Below are 25,530 nucleotides of genomic sequence, written 5' to 3' on the forward strand. Positions count from 1 at the left end.
CAGGGCTGATGAGGCGGGGATCTGTCCCCAGGCCACATCACGGAGGCCTCACTCTGGACTCCGTGGCCCCTGTCCCCGACACCTCTGACCTCTGCCTTGTCCAGCACAGAGAGGCCACCAGAAAGTCATTCTTTCTTTCAGACATGTTGGCCTACTTTTTTAAACTTGAATTTATTGCACTCATAGCATAACAATAAGACAAAAAAAGTCTTATTTAAAAACACCCACAGTTCTCTCCACCCTAACAAATCGTGTTCATTTTTTCTCTTCCCTCCTGGCTCACATACGCACACATAGATAATTGTTCCAGAGCTATAACCAGGGCACGAAGGAGCTTGGGCTTTGCTTTTTGAAATAAACACACCCAAAAAGTTGTCCACGCTTCCATTTCATTTTTATGATTATTACACGCCACTCCTGTGACGAAATGTAGCTCTTTCCCAGCCTGTCCCTCTGTCGGACCCGGAGACGGGTTCTCACTTTCGCCTTCTGACCAAGGCAGTAACCAGCGTCTGTGCACACGCAGCCCTGGCTCTGCTCGGATTGCTCCGTGGCATCGGCGCCTCATGATGAAACCTGGACCCGTGTGTCCTGGGGCGCGCCAGGCTCCCATGAACACTCCGAGGACAGAAGGACACTATCGATGATTCTGCCTGGGCTCCGGGGATACGACGCTGATCTTGTTTCCGTTGTTCTTCTGCAGATGCAGAGGACAACCCAGACCACAGGTAACGTGAGGGATTGCAGGGTGGTGGCTGTGGGAAGGCCAGAGCAGGGACCTCGGAAAACTGTCTCACTATATGCAATGAGCAAACTGGCCAAATTGTCAAAATCCACTTTTTTCAGGACTCTGGGAGTGAGTCAGACTTGCAGTAATCCAGGAGGCATTTGTTCAAAGAAAATAGCTGAGTCTCAGGAGCAAAAGTGAGCTCTGGGCATTCTCAGCAGCCTCATGGTCGTCGCCCTGTCCCCAGCGCCAAGGCAGCCTTGAAGGCCAGCAGTCCCTCCAGCTGCGTGCAAACCCGCCCTCAGCAGCCGCTGTGGGGGGGCAGGACTGCGGGGGGACCCTCCGAAACCCCATTCCTGGAGCAGTGTCAGCGTTTGGCTCATTCATTCCGTCCCCTGGAACGTGGCAGTTGTCACTGCAGCAGCCGGGGTAGCACAGACAATGAGAGCGAACAACAGAATGACCAAAAACATAAAAGGGGAAGGCGCAGAAAAAGACGTCCAGAATGGGGCTTTGAAAACCCATCATGTTCCTGGGGGCCTGGGAGGCCACAGGCAGGTGTGGGCTGGTGTGCGGTGCCCGGGAAGGACCGGATGAGCCCACGCTGCCACCGCAGGCTGGGAGTGAGGTTGTAACCTGCTTGCCTGAGAGGTGAGGGTCGCCCCCACCACACACAGTTCCGCAGCCAAGCCTGTTGGAAGTTAACACCATGTCCATCCTACGCGGAACTGCCACCAAACTCACTGCGCACAGACTCGCGTGGTCACATGGGACGAGAACACAGACTTAGCTTAGGAAAGTCACAGAACACGCCAGTAGCAGCAGCAGCGGCAGCAGCAAACCCGGAGAGAAGAGGACGCTGGTTTCCAGAGTTGCCGTATGATGCTCTTTGAAATGCTCGGTTTTCAACAAAAAAGCCCGAGGCAAGCAAAGAAGCAAGGGTGACTGACACAGGGAGGCAGAGCTGTCGCTGGCCGCGGTCCCCAGGGAGCCCAGATGCAGGACTTACTAGACAAAGAACGTGAGTCGGCTCTTTTAAATGTGTGTAAAGAACTAAAGGAAAATATGAGGACTCTGTCTCGCCAAATGCAGAAAGATCAATAAAGAGACAGAACTTACTTTAAAAGAAGAACTATATAGAGATTCCGTAGTTGAAAAGCATGGCAACCGAAATAAAAACTTCACGAGAGGAACCCAACGACACGTTTGAGCTATAAACAGGAAAAACCAACACGCGTGAAGATAGGTTATTGAAGCTTTCTCAGTCTGAGAAACAGAAATTAAAAAATGAATAAAAATGAACAGAGCCTGAGAGATTTATGAGACACTACCAGGCCTCCAACATGTGCACATGGGGGCCCTTGAAGAAGAGAAGAAGCAGAAAGGAGAAGGAAGGACAAAACTTCTGAACGCGATGAAGCCCTTAACCCACACGCATAGGAAACTTAGTTAACTCCAAGCAGACGACACTGAGAGAGAACTGCGCCTTTTGAAATCGTTTGTACGTGTCTGAACCAGACCGCTCTACATTAAGATGTTAGTTGTCACCCTCAGGACAACCAATAATAAAAGTATCTTGAGAAATATATAAGAAAGGACAAGGGAATTAAAACGGTACACTGGAAACTCTCTCTTTCATACACGGAAGAAGGAAGAAACGGAAAAATGAAAAAGAACCGTATGGAAAATGGAGTTAAACAATTCAATGGGGAAAGGATAGTTATTTCAACAACTGCTGTTGGGACAACCGGAAGGCCACATGCAAAGAATCAAGTTGTACCCCTACCTCACATCATATACAAAAAAATTAACTAAAAACGGATTATCCTAAATGTAAGAGCTAAAACTATAAAGGATTTAGAAGAAAATATAGGTATAAATCTTCACAACTGTGACTTTTCTTAGATGTGACATCAAAATCACAAACGACCAAAGCAAACAATAGATCAGTGAGACTTCATTAAAATTTAGAACTTTTGTGATTTAAAACAGACGATTACAAAAGTAAAAAGGCCACGTACATAATGGGAGAAAATATTAGCAAATCACCTACCTGGTAAGAGACTGGTATCCAGGATATATAAGGAATTCTTACAACTCAACAATAAAAAGATAAATAACACAATTTAAAAAATGGTCAAAGGATCTAAACAGACATTTCTCCACAGGAGAAACACAAATGGCCAAGAAGCACATAAAAGGATGTTCCACATCGTAAGTCGTTTGGGAAAAGAAACAAAGTCACAACAACATTCCCCGCCTACCAGGGCGGCGACGTCCAGAAGTCGGACAGCAGCAAGTGCCCCCGAGAGCGCCGAGGACCTGGCACCGTGCGCGCGCCGGCGGGAGCGGAAAACGGGGCGGGGACTTCGGAAAACAAAATGTTAAGCAGACGGTTACCATAGGACCCGGACAAATTTTATTCATACGTACCTACCAAAAAGAGACTACAACATACGTACATATAAGAACGTGTGCAGATATGTCCGTAGCAGCATTCTTCATGACGGCGGAGCACTGAAAACAGCGCGACGTGCCATCCACTGCAGAAGGGACAGACAAAATCCGGGCGGTCCAGACAGTGGAACCTCATTGAGCCGTAAAGAAGGATGGGGTGCCGTACATGCTACGACATGCATGAACTTGGAAGGATTTATACCGTGTGAACTACGCCAGACGCAAAGGGCCACATGTGGCGGTGCCACTTACATGGAGAGCCCGCGGGGACAGAAATTAGGCCAGCGGCGGCGGGGCTGGGGGCGGGGCAGGAGCGTGCCTGCTCACGTGTGTCGGCGTCCGTCCCGGAGTGACCCGGGCCCGGGTGGCGGCGCGGACGCACTGGAAGCCCTGCACGCGTACACGCTAAGGGGGCGCGAACGTCACGGGCCGCAGGACCTCATCGGGGAGAAGACGCACTGCGCGTTATGTGTTTACAAAGAGATCTGGAAGGACACATAATAAACTACGAAAAGTGGCAACTTCGAAGTGATGGGAATATAACGCTGGTATCTACTTATTTTCATCTTCTAGCCCTTCAGAACACGTGTGCAGGGCTTTGCAAATAAATGAGAGACTGATTCTAATTAAAAACAAATGTTCCTGGAAAAAATAATTACAAAACTAATTGCTCGGTAACCAAAAACCAGAGCATCGTCCGCCATGCACGCTTCCCGGTTACAGCCCCCTCCCACCCACCCACCCGCGAGCGTGGCCGCGTCCTGACTGTCGACGACCACCGGCGTCTGCCCCGGCGTCCGTGGAGCCCTGGCGCACGCACTTCCTGGGTCTCGCCTTTCCGGTCACGTCCCCGGAGCTCGTCCCCACGGTCTCACGGGCCCACAGTCCGAAAGTTTCTCCACTGACCAGCAACGCCGCGGCTTACCGATCCCTCACGCGCCACTGCTGGGGCGACCGCGGAGGGTGTGCGGGGGCTCTGGGACACCCCTCCCCCAGCCCACACGCATGGTCTCCCGGGGGCGCCCAGGCGTGACGCGGCAGCTTGGGGGGGCGCGCGGCCTGCCCCTTGCTCAGAAATGCCGCTGCGCTCTCGGCCGCGTGCGAGTTCCTGGTGGGCCACCCCTCGGGGACACGGCGTTGTCACGCTTGTTTACGTGCCGCGCCGGTGGCACCTCGCGGGGGTTCGGCTGGCCTTTCTCTGACCGCGGCCGGGGCCCGCTTCCCCCCCCCCCGACTGTCTTCCTCCAGGAGGGGCCTCCTGCGTCTCCCCCGCTTTGTCGTCTGGGGTCTGGGTTCTCCGGTCCCGTCTCTACACGTGGGAGAGGCTCCTGGCATGTTTCAGGCACGAGTCCTTTGCAACGCGCAAGGTGTGCGTGCGGCAAATGCCGCCCCTCGCTCTGTGGCCTGTCCTTTCACGCCGCTCGTGGCGCCCGGTGAGGCACGAACGGCAGGGGGTCCCGCACCGTCTGCTGCGGGGAGCTCCCCTCTCTGGTCTTCCTTTCTGGGCCTCATCGCAGTCATTGTCCGCTCCGGGAGCCATCACGGCGGCGGGTTCCTACATGATCTGAAAACTGCAGCTTGGCTTTGTGTTCGCTTCTGGTCTGCCCGGGACCACCTCTGCGTGAGAAGCGGGGTGGGGTCTGCACAGGGGCCCGTGGGTTACAGAGCGTCCCTGGTGCGCGGCGTGCCTTACGGCCGCTGCTTTCGTGGGCGCGGAACACGCAAGGGGCCGGCAGGGGAGGGCTGGTGTGGTCGTGTTTCTCACGTGTCCTGCTGTGTCCGGGTGTGAGGGCCTCGTGGGGGCTGAGAGCGGGACCCCCGAAGGCTCACAGCCTCGCTCCACTGGTGTTTGATGTCGCCCATCAGCGCAGATCCTGCTGCCCTCCACGTGCCCGGGTCTCTCCTAAGGGCTGGTTCTGGTTCTTTCTCAGCGCGGTGGCCGGGGTCACGGTCAAGCGTTCTGGGGGCAGGAGGGGGAGCCAGGTGGGGCTTGCATGGCTTTTGTGATCTGGCACCCAGAGCCCTCTCTGCATCTGCACCTGCTGCTGGTCGAGGTGCATACCGAGGTCTGCCTGGGTCCAAGGGGGGAGCACGCAGACCCAGAGACAATGCTGCCTGGAAAGGAGGGCATGTGGCGGGGACACCGTGTGGCCTCAGCCATCTCGAAAATCAGAATCCACCGTGGCCCCAAGTCCACGTCCCCAGACGCCCATCCTGCTGTCCCGGGTCTGGTTACGCCCAAGTTCATCCTGTACTCGGGGACTGGAGTGCTGCTTCCTGCATCTGTCACGCAGCCTCTGTGGCCATCTGTTCTGAGAGCGGCATCCAGGCCCCCTGTTCCAGTCGTCCACCTCTAGGCCAGTGTCACAGTTAATTATCACAGCGTCACGGGGAGCACGGTGTCTCACAGTCCGAGTGCCCGCTGTGTGGTCGCTGTTCATAAATGCGTTTAGGCTTCTTGACTCTCCATATTTTCGTATACATTTTGGGGTCAAATTCTGCCAAAAAAACACCCCAAACCCAACTATGAACGCTTTGATTGGGGTTGCATGACATCTATATCCCAAATCCACTTGGGGAGAATTTCCATCTTTACATATTAAGTATTTCATATCCATGAATATAATGTGTCCTTCCATTTATTTATGTCTATAAAAAATGTCTGTATAAAAATTTCTATTTCTCCCCCCACCCCCCATAAGATTTTTGTACATTTGTTTAGCCTTATTGCTTGGGATGTCATTTTTAAATGCTATTTTAAATGATGTTTTTTCTGTTTCTCTTTCTGTTTGCTTCTGGTATAGAGACATGTAACTGGCTTTGGTATGTTGATTTTAGACCCTTATTAATCCTCATAAATTCATCTTAGATTCTCTCATAACATCTGAGACTGGCCCTCCATTGCTTCCACTTTTCTCCTGTCCCCAGCTCAGTCACCCTGGCCAGGGCCCCGGGACAGCGTTGGCCAGGGTGGGGAGGGAGCACGTCTGCCTCCTTCCTGAGCCGAAGGAGGAAGCTCACTTGTCACGGCTACGATTAAGTGCAGGCCGTTCTGCCATCGTGTTAGACAAAGGTCCCTTCTATCCGAGTTCGCTAAGAAGGCTAAACGGGCGCTGGGTTTTACAACTGGTTTGTCATCTGCTCGTTAACGTTCTGGGTTAAAGCAACTTTACCTCCTCGGGACCAGCCTCCCGTGGTGATCGCATCTCAGAACAGCGACTCTTAGTGAAAGGGCCCGGGGCTCGGTGTCCGCCAGCTCTTCCCGACGACCCCCGCCTCCCTGAGGCTGCTGGCCAAGAGATGTCCTCCAGGGTTCTCCAGAGAGACGCGGCCCCCAGTGTGTGTGTGAGAGCGTGTTGTGTGTGTGTGAGAGCATGTGTGTGAGCGTGTGTGTGCGTGTGTGTGAGTGTGTGTGAGCATGTGCGTGAGAGCGTGTGTGTGAGCGTGTGAGTGTGTGAGCATGTGTGTGCGTGTGTGAGCTTATGTGAGAGCGTGTGTGTGTGAGAGCGTGTGTGTATGTGTGTGTGAACACATGTGCATGCGTGTGTGCGAGCATGTGTGTGTGAGAGCGTATGTGTGTGAGAGCGTGTGTGAGCGTGTGAGCATGTGTGTGTGTGAGCGTGTGTGAGCATGTGTGTGTGTGAGCGTGTGTGAGCATGTGTGTGAGCATGTGTGCGTGAGCGTGTGCGTGTGCGTGTGTGTGCGTGTGAGCATGTGTGTGTGTGAGAGCGTGTGTGTGTGTGCGTGTGTGAGAAGGCTGGGGGGTTCAAACCCCAGGCAAAGCAGAAGCAGCGATGTGTGTCCAAAGGCCTGAAAAGTGACATTTGAAGACTGTCAGGCTAGAGTGACGCCCTCCTCCTTGGGAGATGCTCAGGCTTTTCTTTTCTGTTCAGGCCTTCAACTGACTGGTGAGGCCCACCCACACCAGGGAGGGAGAACGTTCTGCTTTTCTCCCAAGAAACACCCAGAATAACAATTAATCAGAATTAATCAAATACCCATGACCCAGTCAAGTGAATACATAGATCTAAGCACCACATTCAGAGCAGCCGTATTCCTGAAGTTTCATTTTGACCTTTTGGCTCTGAGCTTTGCTGAGCCAGCCAGTGCTGAAATTTATGGCTAACTCAGCCCCCTGTTCTTTTTTTTTTAAATTCTTACCCAAAGACGTATTTATTGATTTTAGAGAGAGAGGAAGGGAGAGCAACATTGCTGTGGGAGAGGAACATGGATTGGTTGCTCCCCGTACACACCCCGACCAGGAATCAAACCCTAGGTATGTATGTGCCCTGACTGGGACTCAAGCCACAACCTTTATTTATTTATTTTTTTTGGTGTACAGGACGACACTCCAACCAATGGAGCTACCCAGCTAACATGATCCCCTGTTTCCTCAGAGCTCTTTCTCCTGTGGACGTAAACAAAGCCCATCCAAATGGGAGGACGGAGGCTGCTCACTCAGAGCCGCTCCAGCAAGTGGTCGGCCACTGTCACTGTGTTACGCAGAGACTCAGGCAGGCGTGGAGGGGCCTCATGGCGGACAGAGGGAGGCTGAGGAGCGCTGACAGGAGCCGGGGGGCTGGGAGAGCGGGGCGGGGGGGTAGCTAGCTGGAAGCGGGACATCCCACGGGACTGGTCGGGGTGCGTGTCTGGCTTTCTCTGGTAGGTCCTGAGTTGGAGGTGAGGACAGATTATTAGGGAAAGTCAGTTATTAATCCAGTTCCGGTTGTTTGGGACTGATGGTTCCAGGGCTATTGCTTCACTTCCTGGGCTGTTACTAGAGACGGAGGTCTGACTTCAGAGAGTAACACACGTCTGACCTGTGGACGATGGTGGCTCCCTGGGCTGGTCACTGTGGTCAAGGGGTTGTGTCCCGGGCTGGTCACTGTGGACAAGGCGTTGTGTCCCGGGCTGGTCACTGTGGACAAGGGGTTGTGTCCCGGGCTGGTCACTGTGGACGAGGGGTTGTGTCCCAGGCTGGTCACTGTGGACAAGGGGTCAGGTCCCGGGCTGGTCACTGTGGACAAGGGGTTGTGTCCCGGGCTGGTCACTGTGGACGAGGGGTTGTGTCCCAGGCTGGTCACTGTGGACAAGGGGTCAGGTCCTGGGCTGGTCACTGTGGACAAGGGGTCAGGACCTGGGCTGCAGGCCGCAGGCTATGGATTAGAATTCTATTTCTACATACGGTCTGGCCATCGTGTCTCTGTATTTCAGCCTCTCCCTCCTCAGCAGGCAACAAAAGAAAACATGAAGCACACTTGGCTTGCAAGCGGTTTTATCTGTTTTTAGCTATAAAATTAAGTCAGGATCAGGCATCTGACTCAGAGATGCAGAAGATAATTACTTAACGATCCAGATTTGTTTAAATGTTTTTCACGTGACTTCCCAGAAAGGGTCTGAGTAATTTGAAGAGTGGATTTTTGTTTAGGGAAAAAATATTTTTAAATATTGCAGATTGAAGTCTGAGGAAGCCACACATTTCGTCCAGTTGATTGAAATAGCCTTTAATGTGGTCCACCTATGTCATGACGTGACCATTCATTTTTGTGGAAAGAATGCTGCTTTTCCTAAGAACCAAAGTCCAGGAACCGCTGAGACCGTACAGTTCAGGTAAACGAGTATGCACTTAACCAGAATCTTTAAAAATACATATTTTGATTTGTGCAAACAGCTTTCATCTTCTGTTCCTTTCTAAACAAAATTTAGGTTGAGTCCATTCCTGTGGGCTTTCAGCGACCTTTCCTGGAGTTTATCAGCCCAGAGAAGCCCCCGCCAGGCCTCCCCGGGGCGCCCCCAGTGCAGTAATCAGGAGGAAGCTTAATTAGAGAGCGGGACACGCAGCTGAACTTGCAGAGAGGACCCTTCACCCTCCTCACGGCAAGGAAACACATCTGCAGAGGGGCCTTCCCCGCCAGCGAAGCCCCGTCCTGGGGACAGCTGCCCTGGAGCACTGGGCACACAGGGGTCTAAGAAGACGCACAGACATAGAGCTGATGTCAGGTTTGGAACCATCGAGTTTATAAGGCCAAGTGCATGAGTTTACGGCCTCACACGGCGGCGATCTTCAAGCAGAGAGAATGGAGGCAGGGTCCCACCTGGGCCTTCCCAGACCCAGGCGTCCCGTGAACACCGACGGTCCAGAGCGGGCGGCCTCGTGGGACCACCGACAGAACCAAGCAGGCAGCTGGGGGACCTCCTGGCATGTGGCCCACCGAGGGGCCGGGACCCCAGGATTTAACCACAGAGCGGCGGGCCGTCCTGGGGACCACACGCAAAGCCAATGTGGCCCTTGGCGGGGGCTTTTTCGGCCTGCACGGAGGTGGGGGCCCCCTTGCCAGACACATCACAGCAGGGAACATGGTGGCCCTGCTCCTAAGGGGTCACCAGGGGCTGCTGGCCCGGGGCCCCCCTCCAGGAGATGCTGCTGCTCCAAAGACTCCTGTTTCCTTGAGTGCTCCTCCAGGGGCAGCATGGCTTTTGTCAAACAGGAGTTTTCTAATTTAACCCTGTGCTCTCTCCCCTCCAGCCAATGTTACAACCCATGAGCCCACCGGCTCCTGTTTTTGGAAGAGAGGCCCACCTGACTCCCAGGGGCGGGGCCAAAGGGAGGGGCCGTGGCTGGAGGGAGGGGCCTGGGTGGGCGGGGCCGCAGCCTGGGGAGCCGTCCCTGGGGACCCCTCCAAGAGCTCTTCTGGACTCCCGGGCCTGCCTTGTGGGGTTGGTCCCACACAGGTCCCTTTTGATCGGAAGCAGCACCCCTCTGTCGTCTCCTGCCCCACACCCTGCGCCCCAGCTGACCCCAGCCCCAGGCTCAGCGGAGGAGAGGCTTGGAGCAGAGCTGCGGGGGTCTGGGCGTGACCCCGAGGAACCCGATCCTGCCTCCTCCCGCAGCGGCATCGCCCGCAGGGACCCTGGCCTCTGTGCCATTTCCCAGGACAGCCTGGGAACAGTCGCCTGCGGCAGGACCAGGAAGAAGGAGGCAGGCCATTTTATGATGCAGCCAAGGCCCACGCCTCTTGCTTAAGACCCCCCGGACTTTAGAGCCAGCGCCTGGAGTCGCCGTGGGAGGCCATGCGCGTCCCCCCCAGACACCACCTTCATCTGCCTGGTTCCTGGGGAGGAGGTCAGGGGCCGGCAGGCGCCCCAGGGCGGCAGGTCTTCCAGGTACCTGGTGGCCCCCTGACCCTGTGAAATACGCCCACTCTGAAAATTAAAGACTTACAGAAATATCGATTAACAACGCCCCTCCCAGCACCAACATGGTGCTCATCCCGATTCAGCCCAGCGATGGGAGAGGCGGGAGCTGCGGGAACAGAGTTGAGAACCTGAGAAACGACGCGAGGCTGATTTCTCAGCCTGTCCTGCGGAGAGAGGGTCAGAATAAAGGAACAAAATCCCGACAAAATAGATTTCGCAACTGGAGGAAGAACCCGTCTGTAAGCCCAGCGAGGCTAATTAGAGACTTCAACGGGAGGTTTGCAAATGAATTATTTGCAGTTCTTCAGAGGGAAATGGTTATAATAACAACCTTTGCAATTCCAAAATTAAGCTTATTATGCTCTTGCCCTCCACTCCAGGGACTCTCTGAGGTCTGTCATCAGGCAAAATGCGAGGAGGAGGGAGGCACGCGGCCTCCCTGGGGTGGCACCGCGGCCAGTCCGGGCCCCCAGCCCCCGATGTCCGCCAGTGGGGACCTGCGTCCCACGCGTTAACAGGGAGGGTGTCGGAGCGTCCCCGGTCTCTCCCCTTCCTCCATTCCTGTCGTGTGGGACGTAAGGACCCTCTGGCCGCTCAGGCAGGACTCAGAGTGGTAGACGCTCGGGGGAGAGATCAGATGCCTGTGCGTCCTGCAGACAGACGCTGCCACGGCAGGTTTAGTAAGTGACACGGTGTCACACGGGCACCAGAGCTGCGGGGCGAGGGAGCGGCGGCTGTCAGGATGGAAATTAAGGCTCTGTCTACACAGGACCCGCATCTGCAAAGTGATCGCGTCAAGTCAAGGGCCTGGAGGGTGCTCGCTTGTCCTGGGTGCCTCCCAAGGCTGCAGAGGGTCCCCTCGGCCCTCATGTCCTGTCCTGTCTGCTCACTCCTCCCTCAGCCCGCGCCCGCCTGCAGGGGTGCGTGCTGGGGGCAGGCCCCTGGCTGCCATTACAGAACCCTGCGGTGGGCCCTGCTCAAGTCAAGCGCCTGCCTGCGGCCGCCCGGGACACTGAGACAAGTCTCTGGGTGGCCTGGTCTGGCACCAGGTCGCGCAGGCTCCTGGAGGCTGTGGGACGGAGGGGGCGCAGCACAGACAAGGTGAGGGGACCTGCAGCCAGCAGCTGCCGGGTGCCACCGCCATGGCCACGCCAGGCCAGTGCTGCCCCTTCCTCTGCCCCTTCCCCCTCTCCCCTTCAGCCTCCGGCCCCCGTCCTGCCTGCACAGCAGTCTGCCCTCCAGGGTCCCACTGGCCTCACACGCCAGGTGTCCCCGACTCCGTGCACCCTGCAAAGGATCCTGGGATAACCTCCTGGGAACCTGTCCATGCCTCTGTCTCTGTGGCCCTCCCCTGGGTCTTCCCCTGAAGCACGTGGTGGACGCTGGCTTTTGGGGTCACAGTTCTCTGGCTCTTGTCATTGCTTCCAGCTCTCATCTTTGGACTGTCCCCTTGACCTGAGAGGGAAGGATACCTTCCAAAGGGAACCTGCTCCCCTGACCTTCCTCCACTCACGTCTTTGACCTGTCCTTCCTGAGCACCAATGCCAGCCATCTTCCCGGCGACAGTGTCCCCTGGGTGGCTGCAGCCCCTGTGTGTGACGTCCCCCTCGTGCTCCCTCCCAGAGCCGTGGGGGTATCCAGTGACAATGTGAAGAGTGTGATGGCCACATGGCCACCTGGAGAAAGTGGGAATGACCTGTGCTCGGGCAGACAGAGCTGGGAGAAAACAAGGACACAGGTAGGTGGGGGCTGTGGTGTCTGTGTGTGTCCCGTTAAAATGCACAGGTTGAAATCCTAGTGCCCAGTGGGGTGGCGTGAGGAGATGAGGCCGTGGGAGGTGCCAAGGCCTCGGGGGTGGACCCCTCGCTCTTGGGCTCAGCACCCTTCAAACGACGGCTTCCGACAGCTCCCAGAGGGCGGGCGCTGCTGTGACCTGGGAAGGGGACCTCACCGGACCCCATGCCAGCGCCTTGATATTGGACTTCCGGCCGCCAGGAAGGTAAGCGACAAGCCCTGCCGTTTCTAAGCTGCTGTCTGCGGCGCGTTGTGGTCCCAGCCCAGCAGCCCGGGACAGAGGCGCCCTGGCCGGTGCCTTGTGCTGCCGTTTCAGCTCCGTCGGCACCAGAGTAAACGTGGAGTCCGGCCCTGCCACTCGGCTCTGCATCTCACACGACACCGGGCAGCCTGGCACGGGCTCATTCCTCCTTCGTTTTTGGTTTTGTTTAGTCTTTTAACACAAACCTCAGGCTTGCAGAGGGTGACCCAGGAGGTGGGCATTCATGCCACACCCCACCCTGGCAGGACGAGTGGAACCAGCAGCAGCAGCTGCCACCTCTGGGGAACAGCGTGGGGACCCTGGTGACTCCGGCACCCTCTGCAGCGGGGTGGCCTGCGCAGCCGGGCACCCCCCTCGCCCACGCCCACACTTTGACACGTTTTGGTAGAAAGCTCTCTGTAAACACGAATCACTCACTCCTCCCACCTCTGAAGGGAAGCCAGCTGTACAGTAGTCTTTCCTGTAAGGACTGACTGCGGTCACCAATATGCACACGAGTTGGACTGAGACACACCATGGCGATGACCGCAGGGCCCTAGTGGTGGGGAGGTCACCAGAGACCTGGGGGCGGGGGCCTCTGATGCGGAGCTGTCTGAATGCTTCTGTCTGCAAAACCCACAGCAGAGGGGTGGAGGTGGGCGAAGGTACGTGGAGCTGCGTGGTAGTCTCTGCCTTGACATAAGCTGGTAAAGTGTCATGACAAAAATTTGCCTTTCCTGTTTTGCACCGTTTTCCCAGCCGACGTGGGAGAACTGAGGCACCAGGCTGGTCCGATGTCCATTGCTGCTGTTTCCAGCACAGCCCTCATCCAGCCTGCCCCTTCCTGTCCACCTGGCGCAGCGACCTGGCCACTTGTCCTGGCCAGCGGTCACATGAAGCAGAGGCCAAGCATGCGGAGGGAGGGAGGGATCCCGGGCCTTCCCCAGATCACAAGGACTCCAGCAGCAGGGTGCCTGAATGTCCTTCTTCACTGCAGGACGACGGAGGGACAGGAGAGAGCGTGGCCTGGGAAAACCCCGCATGGCCCACTTCCGGCTGTGTGGGAGGGGCTTTCCAGCCATGACGGCAAATCCAGGTGCAACGAAAGGAAACATGTAAATGAAAGTTTTTAAGACAAATGGAGGACCTCAGGCCAAGATGGAGGCCTAGACAGACACGCTGCATCTCTCTCCACAGCTAAGAAGGAACACAGCTATGTAACTTAAAACGAGAGAAAACAAGAAGTTCCAGAAAACCGAGCTGCATGGAAGTCCAGCAAACAAAGATATAAAGAAGAAATACTCATCCAGGCAGGTAGGAGGGGCAGAGCCGGGGAAGAGGACGTGGTGTGGTGGCGGGAGGCCGGTGGAAAGCACAGTCACACATTTTAAAAAGTGGGAAGGACACCTGGGGAGCGCTTCCAGCTCCTCACCAGACCGCACAGCTCACGGTCCCAGCACCGGGGAAAATCAAGCCTCATTGCTTCTGACTGTGCAGACCAGTGGGGGTTGGGGCAGAGGCAGAAACTGCAGTCTCTCAGCAGAGTCCGCTTGTTTAAAGGGCCCCCATGGTCCTAGAACATCTGCAGACCCACCCACTCTGGGAACGACAGCCAGGGCAACAGCTAGAGGGGTGCTAGTCCCATACAGAAGTGGGAGAGGAGCCTGGAAAAGGGGCAAGTGCTGAGCAAGCATCATTGTTCCCTCTCAGACCCTTCCCCCCACAGCACCACAACGTGGTGAAATGGGTCACCCTATACCAACAAATCCCTAAGGCTCCTCCCCTTATAATGTAACAGGTGCGACAGCTCTACCTAAGACACAGAGGCAAAAAAACACAGGAGCCTGTCAAGATGAGGAGACAGAGAAGTATGGCCCCAGATGGGGAATGGATCAAGGTTCCAGTGGGAGAACTAAGGGACGAGGAGATAGCCAACCTAACAGATGCAGAATTCAAAACACTGGTGATAAAGATGCTCACAGGCTTGACACATATACTTAAGTATGGCAGATGCATAAGGGAAGAAGTGAAGGCTATGCTAAGTGAAACGAAGGAAAATCCACACAAAACCAATGGTGAAGGGAAGGAAACTGGGGTTCAAATCAATTATTTGGAACAGAAGGAAGAAATAAACAGTCAACCAGAATGAGGAAACAAGAATTGAAAAAAAATGAGGAGAGGCTTAGGAACCTCTGGGACAACTTTAAACGTGCCAACATCTGAATTATTGGGGTGCCAGAAGGAGAAGAGGAAGAGCAAGAAATTGAAAGCTTATATGAAAAAATAATGAAGGAAGACTTCCCAGATTAGCTGAAGGAAATAGTCATACAAGTCCAGGAAACACAGAGAGTTCCAAACAAACTAGACCCAAAGAGGACCACACCAAGACACATCATCATTAAAATGCCAAAGGTTCAAGATAAAGAGAGAATCTTTAAAGCAGCAAGAGAAAAGCAGAGAGTTACCTACAAAGGAGTGCCTATATGACTATCAGCTGATTTCTCAAAAGAAACTTTGCAGGCAAGAAGGGACTGACAAGAAGTATTCAACGTCATGAAAAGCAAGGACCTACAACCAAGATTACTCTGTCCGGCAAAGCTATCATTTAGAATGGAAGGGCAGATGAAGTGCTTCCCAGACAAGGTAAAGCTAAAGGAGTTCATCATCACCAAACTATTATTATATGAAATGTCAGAGGGACTTGCTTAAGAAAAAGAAGATCAAAATTTTATAAATATTAAAATGACAGCACACTCACAACTATCAACAACTGGATCTAAAAAATAAAAACAAAATCCCACTAAGCAAACCAGAACAGGAGCAGAATCATAGGTGTGGAGACCATTTGCAGGGTTATCAGCTGGGAGGGGGGAGGGGGAGAAATGGGGAAATGGTGCAGGGACTGAGAAGCATAATTGTTTGGTACAAAATAGACAGGGGGAAGTTAAGAATAACATAGGAAAGGGTGAAGCCAAAGAACTTAATATGCACGACCCATGGACATGAAATAAGGGGGGGTGGGATTGCTAGAGGGAAGGGGGGTACTGGGCAGAAGGAGCAAAGGGGAAAAATTTGGGACAGCTGTAACAGCATAAGCGATAAAATATACTAAAAAAAAAAGGAAGCCCAATGGAGAACCAAGGGGACATGTTTGTAACACGCACCGCAGAGAATGGACCACTATGAAGAGCTCTGAATAATGCAAGGGAACAGAGACTCACACGCCTGGTGGGACGGTGGCCAAGGACGTGAGCAGATAATTTAAAGTAAAACCAACGGTGATCGAAGCAGGAGTGGTCGCCACTTCTCTGTGTCGGGTTGGGGCGGGGAGTCAGGGTTTGGTGAGCCGCCGTTGCTGAGGAAACAGACACTCAGACGCCAGCGACAGGCATGCAGAGTGGGGCGGCCTTCGACAGGGGAAGTGAGCAATATGTAACAAAGCTGTGTCTCTCTTTATCTTTGACCCAGTGATCCCCATTCCAGGAATGTACCCCAAACCGCTAACCCAACTATACAAAAATATAGTTACAGAAATGTATTCAACAGGCAGGGTGTGGTTTTCTCTGTAATTACAAATTTTCAGAAACAAGCAGGGTCCCCGCATAGGGAGTGCATCGGATGAACATGTGTACCGAGGAGAACATGTGTACCGAGGAGAACAACACAGCCACGAACAGGATGAGAGTCGCTGTGACTGACGCGGAGTGGGTGTCCCGATAGGTCAGAAGACAAAAGGCAAGCGCAAAGAAGTATATTTAGCGTGCTCATTTTGTGGAAGTAAAAACTAGTATATCTACTTATTTTTGCAAAAAGAAACCAAGGTAAATCAGAAAGTAATGAAATCAATTTCCTAAAGGTAAGTTGGCTTGGCTTGGGTTGGACTGGGCTGGGCTGGGGTGGGCTGGGGTGGGCTGGGGGGTGGTGGCATGGGTGGGACCGGGAGGGACTGACATGTCTCTACGTACACCACAACCCTTTTGGATAGTTTTTGACTTAAAATCAAGTAAATAATTTTACATATTCAAAAATAAGTCAACCAAGAAGGAAGGAAATCTTAAAGTTGTATACAAACAGAAGTAAAAAAACCCAACTGCACATCCAATGACTGACATGACTGTGTCAGACTGTCCCTTTCAAGGATGACTGTGCCCAACCCCCGTCCATGCACCCTTCTGCAGTGGACATTGGCACACCCCTCTGGAGAGGTGGCATCTAGTTCTCTAGATGAAGAGAACATGGCAGAGATGATGCCGGGCCAGCTCCAGGAGTTGCCCTAAGTGGCCTGGCAGCTCCACTTCCTCTCCCGGAGTCCTGAGCTTCCACACACAGAGTCCAGGCTCCTCTGCTGAAGAGCAGGCCATAGTGGGGACAAGAGGCACCCAAGGTGTGAGGGATGACATCGTCCAGGACATCCAGCCCAGGCAGAGGGAGCTGGCCTCAGCCCCTGTCTGGCAGACATGATGCTGTGTTAGTTCTAGGTGGAGCTAAAACCAGCCTGGCCACCCACTTTGTCCTTCCGAGAGCGCTGAGCTGCTACTGGGGGGCTCCAGGCTGCTCGGCCTCAGAGAGAGCCGGCCAAGGGCACACCTCACTCACCCAGTCCCTGGGGCCAAGACGGAGGCGTAGACAGACACGCTGCGTCTCCCTCCACAGCTAAGAAGGAACACAACTACCTCAGAACTAGAGACACCCAGAAGTTCCAGAAAACAAGAAATACTCACCCAGACAGGTAGGAGGGGCAGAGAGGACTCGGTGTGGTGGCAGCAGATGCAGCAGAGGTGGCAGCGGCAGACTGGTGGGAAGCGCAGTCACACATTTTAAAAAGTTGGTAGACACACCTGGGGTGCACTCCTAGCTCCTCACCCAACTGTGCAGCTCACAGTCCCAGCGCCGGGAAAATCAAGCCTCATTGCTTCTGACTGTGCAGACCAGTGGGGGTTGGGGCAGAGGCAGAAACTGCAGTCTCTCAGGAGAGTCCGCTTGTTTAAAGGGCCCCCACGGTCCTAGAATGTCCACAGACCAAACCACTCTGGGAACGACGGCCAGGGCAACAGCTAGAGGGGTGCCAGTCCCATATGGAAGTGGGAGAGGTGCCTGGAAAAGGGGCGAGTGCTGAGCAAGCATCATTGTTCCCTCTCAGACCCCTCCCCCACATACAGCGCCACAACGTGGTGAAATGCGTCGCCCTGTACTGACGAATCCCTAAGGCTCCGCCCCTTACAACGTAACAGGTGTGACAGCTCTGCCTAAGACACAGAGGCAAACACACACAGGAGCCTGTCAAGATGAGGAGACAGAGAAGTATGGCCCGAAAGAGGGAACAGATCAAGGTTCCAGTGGGAGAACTAAGCGATGAGGAGATAGACAACCTGACAGACACAGTATTTCAAACACTGGTGATAAAGATGCTCACAGGCTTGACAGATACGCTTAAGTATGTGAAATGCATAAGGGAAGAAGTGAAGGCTATGGTAAGTGAAACAAAGGAAAATCCACACGAAACCAATGGTGAAGGGAAGGAAAACGGGGTTCATATCAATGATTTAGATCATAAAAAAGAAAAAAACAATCAACCAGTACAGAATGAGGAAACAAGAATTGAAAAAAATGAGGAGAGGCTTAGGAACCTCTGGGACAACTTTAAACATGCCAACATCCGAATCATAGGGGTGCCAGAAGGAGAAGATAAAGAGCAAGCAATTGAAAACTTATGTGAAAAAATAATGAAGGAAACTTCCCAAATTTGGCAAAGAAAATAGACATACAAACCCAGGAAACACAGAGAGTCCCAAACAAGCTAGACCAAAGGAGGGCCACACCAAGACACATCATCATTAAAATGACAAAGGTGAAAGATAAAGAGAGAATCTTAAAAGCAGCAAGAGAAAAGCAGAGTTTCCTACAAAGGGGTGCCTATAAGACTCTCAGCTGATTTCTCAAAAGACACTTTGCAGGCAAGAAGGGACTGGCAAGAAGTATTCAATGTGATGAAAGGCAAGGACCTACAACCAGGATCACTCTATCCAGCAAAGCTATCCTTTGGAATGGAAGGGCAGATAAAGTGGTTCCCAGACAAGGCAAAGCTAAAGGAGCTCACCATCACCAAGCCATTATTGTATGAAATGTCAAAGGGACTTACTTAAGAGAAAAAAGATCAAAACAATGAACACTAAAATGACAACAAACTCACAACTATCAACAACTGAATCTAAAAAATAAAAACAATACCCAACTAAGCAAACCAGAACAGGAACAGAATCATAGGTGTGGGGATCATTTGGAGGGTTATCAGCTGGGAGGGGGGAGGGGGAGAAATGGGGAAATGGTGCAGGGACTAAGAAGCATAATCGGTTGGTACAAAACAGACAGGGGGAATTAAGGATAACACAGGGAAGGGTGAAATCAAAGAACTTATGCGCACGGCCCGTGGACATGAACTAAGGGGGTGGAATTGCTGGGGGAAGGGGGTACTGGGAAGAGGGGAGCAAAGGGGAAAAATTGGGACTACTGTAACAACATAATCATTATAATATACTTAAAAAAAAAAGAGAAGCCATCCAACAAACCCAAGATTGAAGGACATTTTACAAAACAAATGGCCTGTACTTTTCAAAAATGTCATGTCAACAAAGACAAAGGACACTTTTATAGCAGTTTCATCACTGACACAGCCAATAGGTGGAAACAATCCACATGCCCGTCAGCAGATGAAGCGGCAAACTGAACGTGGTCTGTCCGTGCTGCAGAATATTAGTCAGCCTTGAAGAGGAAGGACATTCTCTCCGGCTACACCCTCTGCGAGATCTGCTGGGAAGTGAAATGAGCCAGTCGCAGAAGGACAGACACCGGTGACCCGGCTGTCCGTGGTTCACAGGGGCCCGATCGTCACAGACAGAAGCAGAGTCATTCTCGGGGGGCTGCGGGGGAGGGTGGAGAGCTGCTGTTCACCGGGGACAGACTGCCGTCCGGGAAGACAGAGAGTTCCAGAGATGGACGGACGGCTGGGCAGGGTGAACGAACTCAGTGCCTCTGAACTGTGCATTAAAAGTGGTCAAAGAGGTAAATTTTATGTGGCACGTATCCTACCGCAATAGAACATGTTTTTTAAAGGCAAAGGAAGGTGGAAGGAGACAAAAGTGTTGTGTAATCTTGGATCGGAAAAAACGTGCTGAGGCCGTTATTTGGACAAGTGGCCCAGTCTGATAATGGGACGTCCGATGGCATTGCCTCAGCGTGACATTGCCTGACGCAGGGACCCCCCCGTGCCTGGCTGGAGAGCGTCCTGGCACTCAGGAGGCAGGCACTGAGGCATTTAGGGCTAAAAAAGGTCACGATCTACTCCGAAATGTTTCAGCAAACGATGCCAATAAGTGTCATCCACACCCATGGCTACCCAGAGTGAATGTGTCAAACACTAGCCGCGGAGAATATGGATGAATGGTACGGTTTCACAGGTTTGAAGTTTTCTCAAAATAAAAAGTTGAAATGAAAAACAAACTCCAACAGGAGAAAGAGAGAAGGGAGAAAGGAGGCGGGAGGACGGGGAGACAAGGTCGGCCTCCGAGGGCCACGCTGGGGTCTCCGCGACTCCGCCAGGGGCTGGAAGACGCGTCACTTGGGCAGCCTGGTCCCCCGTCTTCCTGGCCCTGCCCGGCCTTCGCAGCCCTTCTGAGGCTGGCGGGCGCTGCTGGCTCCGGAGAGACGCCTGCGGACCTCGGCGCCTTCCAGCGCTGACGAGCGGCGCGCGTGTCTGTTCGGAGCATCACGCCCTTGAATATGATGAGTCCTCACTGCCCTCGGGAAGAAACGTGAACCGTGAGGCTGCCTTTCAGAGGGGTCTGCCCAGTGGTGACGGAGCTGCCTCTGGAGCGCGGGACGTGCTCCTCTGCCCCCCGTTCCGCCAGGCTGCAGATACGGAGGTGGCATCTGAGCAGAGACCCAGCCCCGGCACCTCCCCCGTCCCTGCAGGTCTGGCACTGTGGGGTCCAGCAGGCGTGTGGGGCTTCAGGGGACGGTGCTTCCTGCCCAGCCTGGCCACTGCCAGCTCCTCCCAGTGTTTGGAACGTTGCTGAGGGCATCTAGGGGCACGCTGCTCCTAGCGGACCTCACATAGGGAAGGCGGTTGGCCTGGTTCCATGGGAAGCAAGGTGGGCCCCAGTTTTCTCTTCCTGAAAACGCCACTTGTCCGGGGAAGCCATCACTTGCCCTGAGCCTCTCCGTCCCCAGTTCTTCGGGCCCTGGTTTCCTCTGTCCTGTGTCCCTGGTCCACGCCCCGGAGGCTCAGTGTTTGGCCATCTGCAAACCTCTCATGCGGGCGGCTTCCTCGCTTGGCCCGGGTCCTCCGCCTCCTATGTTTTCATCCACCGTTCGGTGGGGTGCTGGGCTGAATTCCCTGAAGGATGAAGACGGTTGTGAAATCTCTGCTGCGCAGGCCGGCGGCCGCGGTGGGTCTGGAGAGCAGCCCAGTCTCCCGTGGGCTCAGGCAGCTCCGCATTAAGTGGGGCTGGGCCACAGCCCCCGGGCCCCGGGGACCGTCCGACAAACCGCCGTGAGGTGCGCATCGCATCAGAGTCCAGGAGGTGGCCCCAACCTGGGGTCCCCGGGATGCTTTAAAGGCAACAGTAATGCCGCGCATGTGGGAGGCTGGCTGTCTGTGGCCGTCCCTCGGTCTCAGGAACAAAGGCGTGTTGCCGTGACCGAGTTAGCGCGGGTTAATGCCAGGGACGCAGGGACTGGAGGAGGACACCAGCTCCCCCTGGGAACAGGCCCGGGGAAAGGCCTCTCTGCAGCTCAGGACACGCTCTAGGGGACGCCCGTGCGGGGCCCCGGCGCCTGCAGGGTGGCCTTCCTGCCAGGGCCCGCGGCACGTGGCCTGGCTTGTGTCCTGACGTGGGCTCCCCTTTATCACGATCCGCTGTGGGGCGTCCCCGGAGCTGAGCTCTCGGGCCAGGCCAGTCACAGGCCATCGGTGGTTTACCAGGGACGCCTCGTGTGACGCCCTGCCCTGGCCCAGGTGGCTGCCCCCGGCGGGACCCAGTCACAGGGTCGCCGCCCCCAGGAGGAAGCTTTCCTGAACTCCCATCTTCTCATCAGCTGAGGAAGGAGTTGGTGGATGTCATTTGACTTTTCGTTTGTTCTTTCTGATGTGGCGGCTGCAGAGCCGTGAGCTGTGCTGACACATCCGTGCGCTTAGACGTCCCGCTCCATCCGGCGGGAAGGAGGTTTCTCCCGCTCTCTCCCCGCCTGCCCTTTCTGCTCACCTGTCCCCCCACTTCCTTCTCCCAACCCCCATCCTGTCCCCCTAGCAGGTCTACATCCCCCGCCCTCTCCCGGCCCCTCCGTGAACCATTTCATAGCCGGGCTCCACGCTCCCACCCTACGGAGGGCTGGGCCCATCACCGGTGCGTCCACGGGCAGGTGATGATCTCCCCCGGGTCCCTGATCGGGGGCCGCTCCCCCCGTGCCCGGCCTGGGTCCACCCCTCTGCGGAAGCTGAGGCCCCGGAAGCACTCACCTAGACCTGCCTTTCTGCCCCCTCCCCCCTGTTTGGGTGGGGAAGGGGTCACATGAGCAGGGGTCCAGCCTCTGTCTTCTCCCCTCCCCCCGCAGGTCCTAGGCGGGGCTCTCGCTGGGTCGCCGTTGTCCCGGCTCTGTCAGTTCCCACCTGGAGTCCAGCGCACCCCCAGCCTACAGCCCGCTCACTGCCGGTGTGTTCTGTTCCCGCCTCCGAGAGGCTCTCTGTCCTCTTCTGTAGGGAGGCTGTAACTTCTCAAACATTTTTATCGACTGTTGCATCTGGAGCAGAGAGGAGGCCATGGTGCCCAGAAATCCAGAAGGTTCATTTCTTCATTTTCTAAATTAGCTTAAATCCAACTTAGAGCCCCACCCTATGGAGCTGGCAGAAGATGCATCCCCCTCCCTTCCTAGAATCTCTTCAGAATCCAGAAGCTTCCGTGGGGCCCAGAAGAGCAGGAAGAGCCTGGTGCTGTCACCCACCGTGGCAGCCCCTCCCCCAGCCGTTGCCACGGCCATGCTGGGCGCTCGGGAGCCCTTGCCAAAGATGAGAGCCGTGCGCCCGGGTTTGGCCTCCCCGGGGGCCCAGTGTGGCCGGCCCTCTGCACTCCCTCCTTCCTGGACTTGGCCGCTGGGCCCGCTCAGATCTGGGGCCCCCCGGGACCCCCAGTCTCTCCACTTCCCAGTCTCACTCCCACTCGCCCCTTGGGTGTAGCGCTTTATAAAATGGATTTAAGTTTTTACAAAACACAGAGAGAGCCTTTGGCTCAAGCTGCTCTGGCTTTCTGCCTGGGAAGAAGAACCTTTGAGGCAAAACCGTCACAAAGGGCCAGTGATCTCCTGAATCGAAGGAAGGAGAGACGTCTGGAAATAAGAATGAAGATTAACATTCGCCCCCTCCCCCACGCGATCCTGTGTCCTGCGTGAGCTGGCAAGTGGACAAGTGAGCGGCCATGCTGAGAAGTGACAGTTCTCGGGTGACGATGACAGCCGCCCCACCTGGATGTGGGCGTGTAGCGCGGGGCCGCAGCCCACCCCATGGGGTCGAGCCTGAAGGCGCCCGTCACAGCCTCCCTTGGCCGCTCATCTGCATGACAGGGAGCAACCCAAAAATGACAACAGGTGATGGGTTCTTTTTATTATCATCTGTTTAGTGCGCCGGGGGATGTGTTTATATGCTTTAGAACACTTAGCATCGAAGTAGCACTTCTTATAGAAGTCTGTCTGTTACAGAGGCGAGCGTCGATGACCGGAAAACCCCCGGGAGCACCGCGCGTTGCGGCGATTCTGGAGCGATGAGGGCGCTGCTGTGCAGCTGCCTCGTGGACTCTGGGGACACCCCGGCCAGCCGCTCCCCTTCCCTCCTGCACCCCATTTACCTGCGGAGTACGGGGGAGTCGTGGGGTGAATAATGTCACCTCTGGGAACACCAAAATGTGACAGTAGATGGAATAAGAGCCTTTGTAGATGTAAGTAAGGTCTGGGCTTCAAGATGAAATCTCCTGGCTTAGGGTGGGGCCGAAATCCCGTGATGAGGGTCCTCAGGAGGGTGGAGAAGGGGAAAAAGAAAGAGAGACAGAGGAAATGGCCACATGATGAGGCCAAGGACTGCCTGTGGTCACCATGAGCAGAGCCCACGGGGCGCCAACCCAGTGGACGCCATGACCTTGGATGGCGGTCCTCGGCCCCGGGGCAGCGCCGCTTCCTGCTGTGTGAAGCCGCCCAGGTTGGCTACAGGAAACTAACACAGGAGGGTCAACCAAACCGTCTTGAAGGTTCTGCTCAGACCCAGCGTCCACACTGGGAGACGGGCAGCATTTGTGGAGCCCCTCGGAGGCCACCGCCCGGGTTCCCCCTAGGCACTGACTCCGTGTCGTCTGGGCTGCAGCGCGGGAGGACAGGCTGCCCGTCCTCCGCCGCTGCACCGGGAAACTGAGCTGCAGCCAGCCCGGCTCACGGGGGAAGCGGCTGCGGGCTTCGAGGAGCTTCGGCCAGAAAAAGAGGAGATTTAAGGGGTCGCGCTCAGTGGCCTCCCAGAAAGGAAGGGTTCTCCTTTGGAACAGAGTGCAATCTGATTTCGGCGGCCCCGGAGGAAGCTCCGGAAGAGGGCTCAGCTTCAGTTCACTACCGCATGAGTTCCGGTCGGGTGCGGCCCACGGCCCTCGGGGAACAGACGCGCCCGCCCGCCGCTGGCAGCTGTCACACAGGAAGCCGAGGGCCCTCTGCCTGAGTGGGAAGGCTCGCAGCCCGGTGGGCGCTGGGCCCAGATGACCAGGAAGCCCGTAAATCCGAGTTTCTGGAAGCTCAGCGTTCCCGGGCCGTCGGCCTCGTTGGTGTTAATGCTGCCCCGGGAAGCCGGGAGGCTCACGGGCAGGGCCCAGGGTCTGCCTTCCTACGACGTGCCTGTGTCACCCTCAGGACCAGTGACCGGGCGCTCCCTGAGCTGGGCACACCCTGACCAAAGCCGACTACCACCCCAGCGGCTGGCTCAGAAGAGGCAGGCCGCCCACCCTCGCCCTTCACGTCCCGGGGCACACCTGGTCCTCGGAGAAATGCCCTGGCCGGCTGCAGGCAGATCAGCCTGTCTCTTCTATTTCTGAATTTCGATGGAGATCAATAATTAGAGACAATTTCCTGTAACAAATGCACTGTCCTCTCTTCCCATTTTTTCAAAAACCCGCCTCTCCTAGCTTCTTTCCCGACTCTGCTGGTCTCTCCCTCCTGTGTCCTTGAACCTGGGGGCATTGGCGAATGGGCTCCTCGGTGGCTGCCACCAGACTGCAGGCTGCCGAGCACAGGCATGTCTTGTCTCGTGCAGCCTCACAACCCCAGGCCTTCGCACGGGGTCCCGACACCGTCAGCGCGCGGTACAGCTGCAGGGCGCAGACCCGCCAGTCAGCGCCCACTTCCCGTGCGTGGCTGGTTTGTTCTCTGGGCCGAACGCTCCGCAGGTGGGCAGTCCCGGCTCCTTCGTCTCTCAGCTCCACTATGCCCACGCCGTCCTCGTGGCCGGAAATTGCTGGCCACGCCTGACCAGTCTGCCCTGTGGTGAACGGCGGGGACAGGGAAGATGGTTCTGGGCACGGCCACTTCCTTTGAGGATGCTTCTGAGAAGTAGCCCACGACACTCCCATTCACGTCATGTGGTCTGCAGAAATGCACGTGCGGCCACATCCCAGGGACATGCTCCAGTCAGGGAGGGACTTCCTGTCCCAATGACCATGCTCCATTCATCACCGGATCAGTGGGCAGACACGGGAGCTCCAGCACACGGTCCTTCCCATAAACGAAGGCGACACGGGCCCCTGGGAACCAGGCAGACTCTCTAGTTACAGAAGAGCTGACCTTCATGCCGGCCCGTGATCACGGCTTTGTCTCTGCCACGGGCGCGTCCCCTCTGCTTGGACCAGGCCAATGCTCTCAATCCAGACTTCAAAACACTGGCCCCGAGGAGGACGCGTTAGCTCATCATGGCGGGTTACAACGTCAGAACATTTGAACGTTTAAGGCTGCATGAATAATTTAACATGCTTTTTAAATCTTCAAGATCAGGAACAATTCCTCATGTCTCCATCCACGTTCACACTGTGGTCTGACCCCA

Source organism: Furipterus horrens, unplaced genomic scaffold (genome assembly GCF_987537825.1).
Source record: "Furipterus horrens unplaced genomic scaffold, mFurHor1.1.pri manual_scaffold_1, whole genome shotgun sequence".
Classification (NCBI taxonomy): Eukaryota; Metazoa; Chordata; class Mammalia; order Chiroptera; family Furipteridae; genus Furipterus; species Furipterus horrens.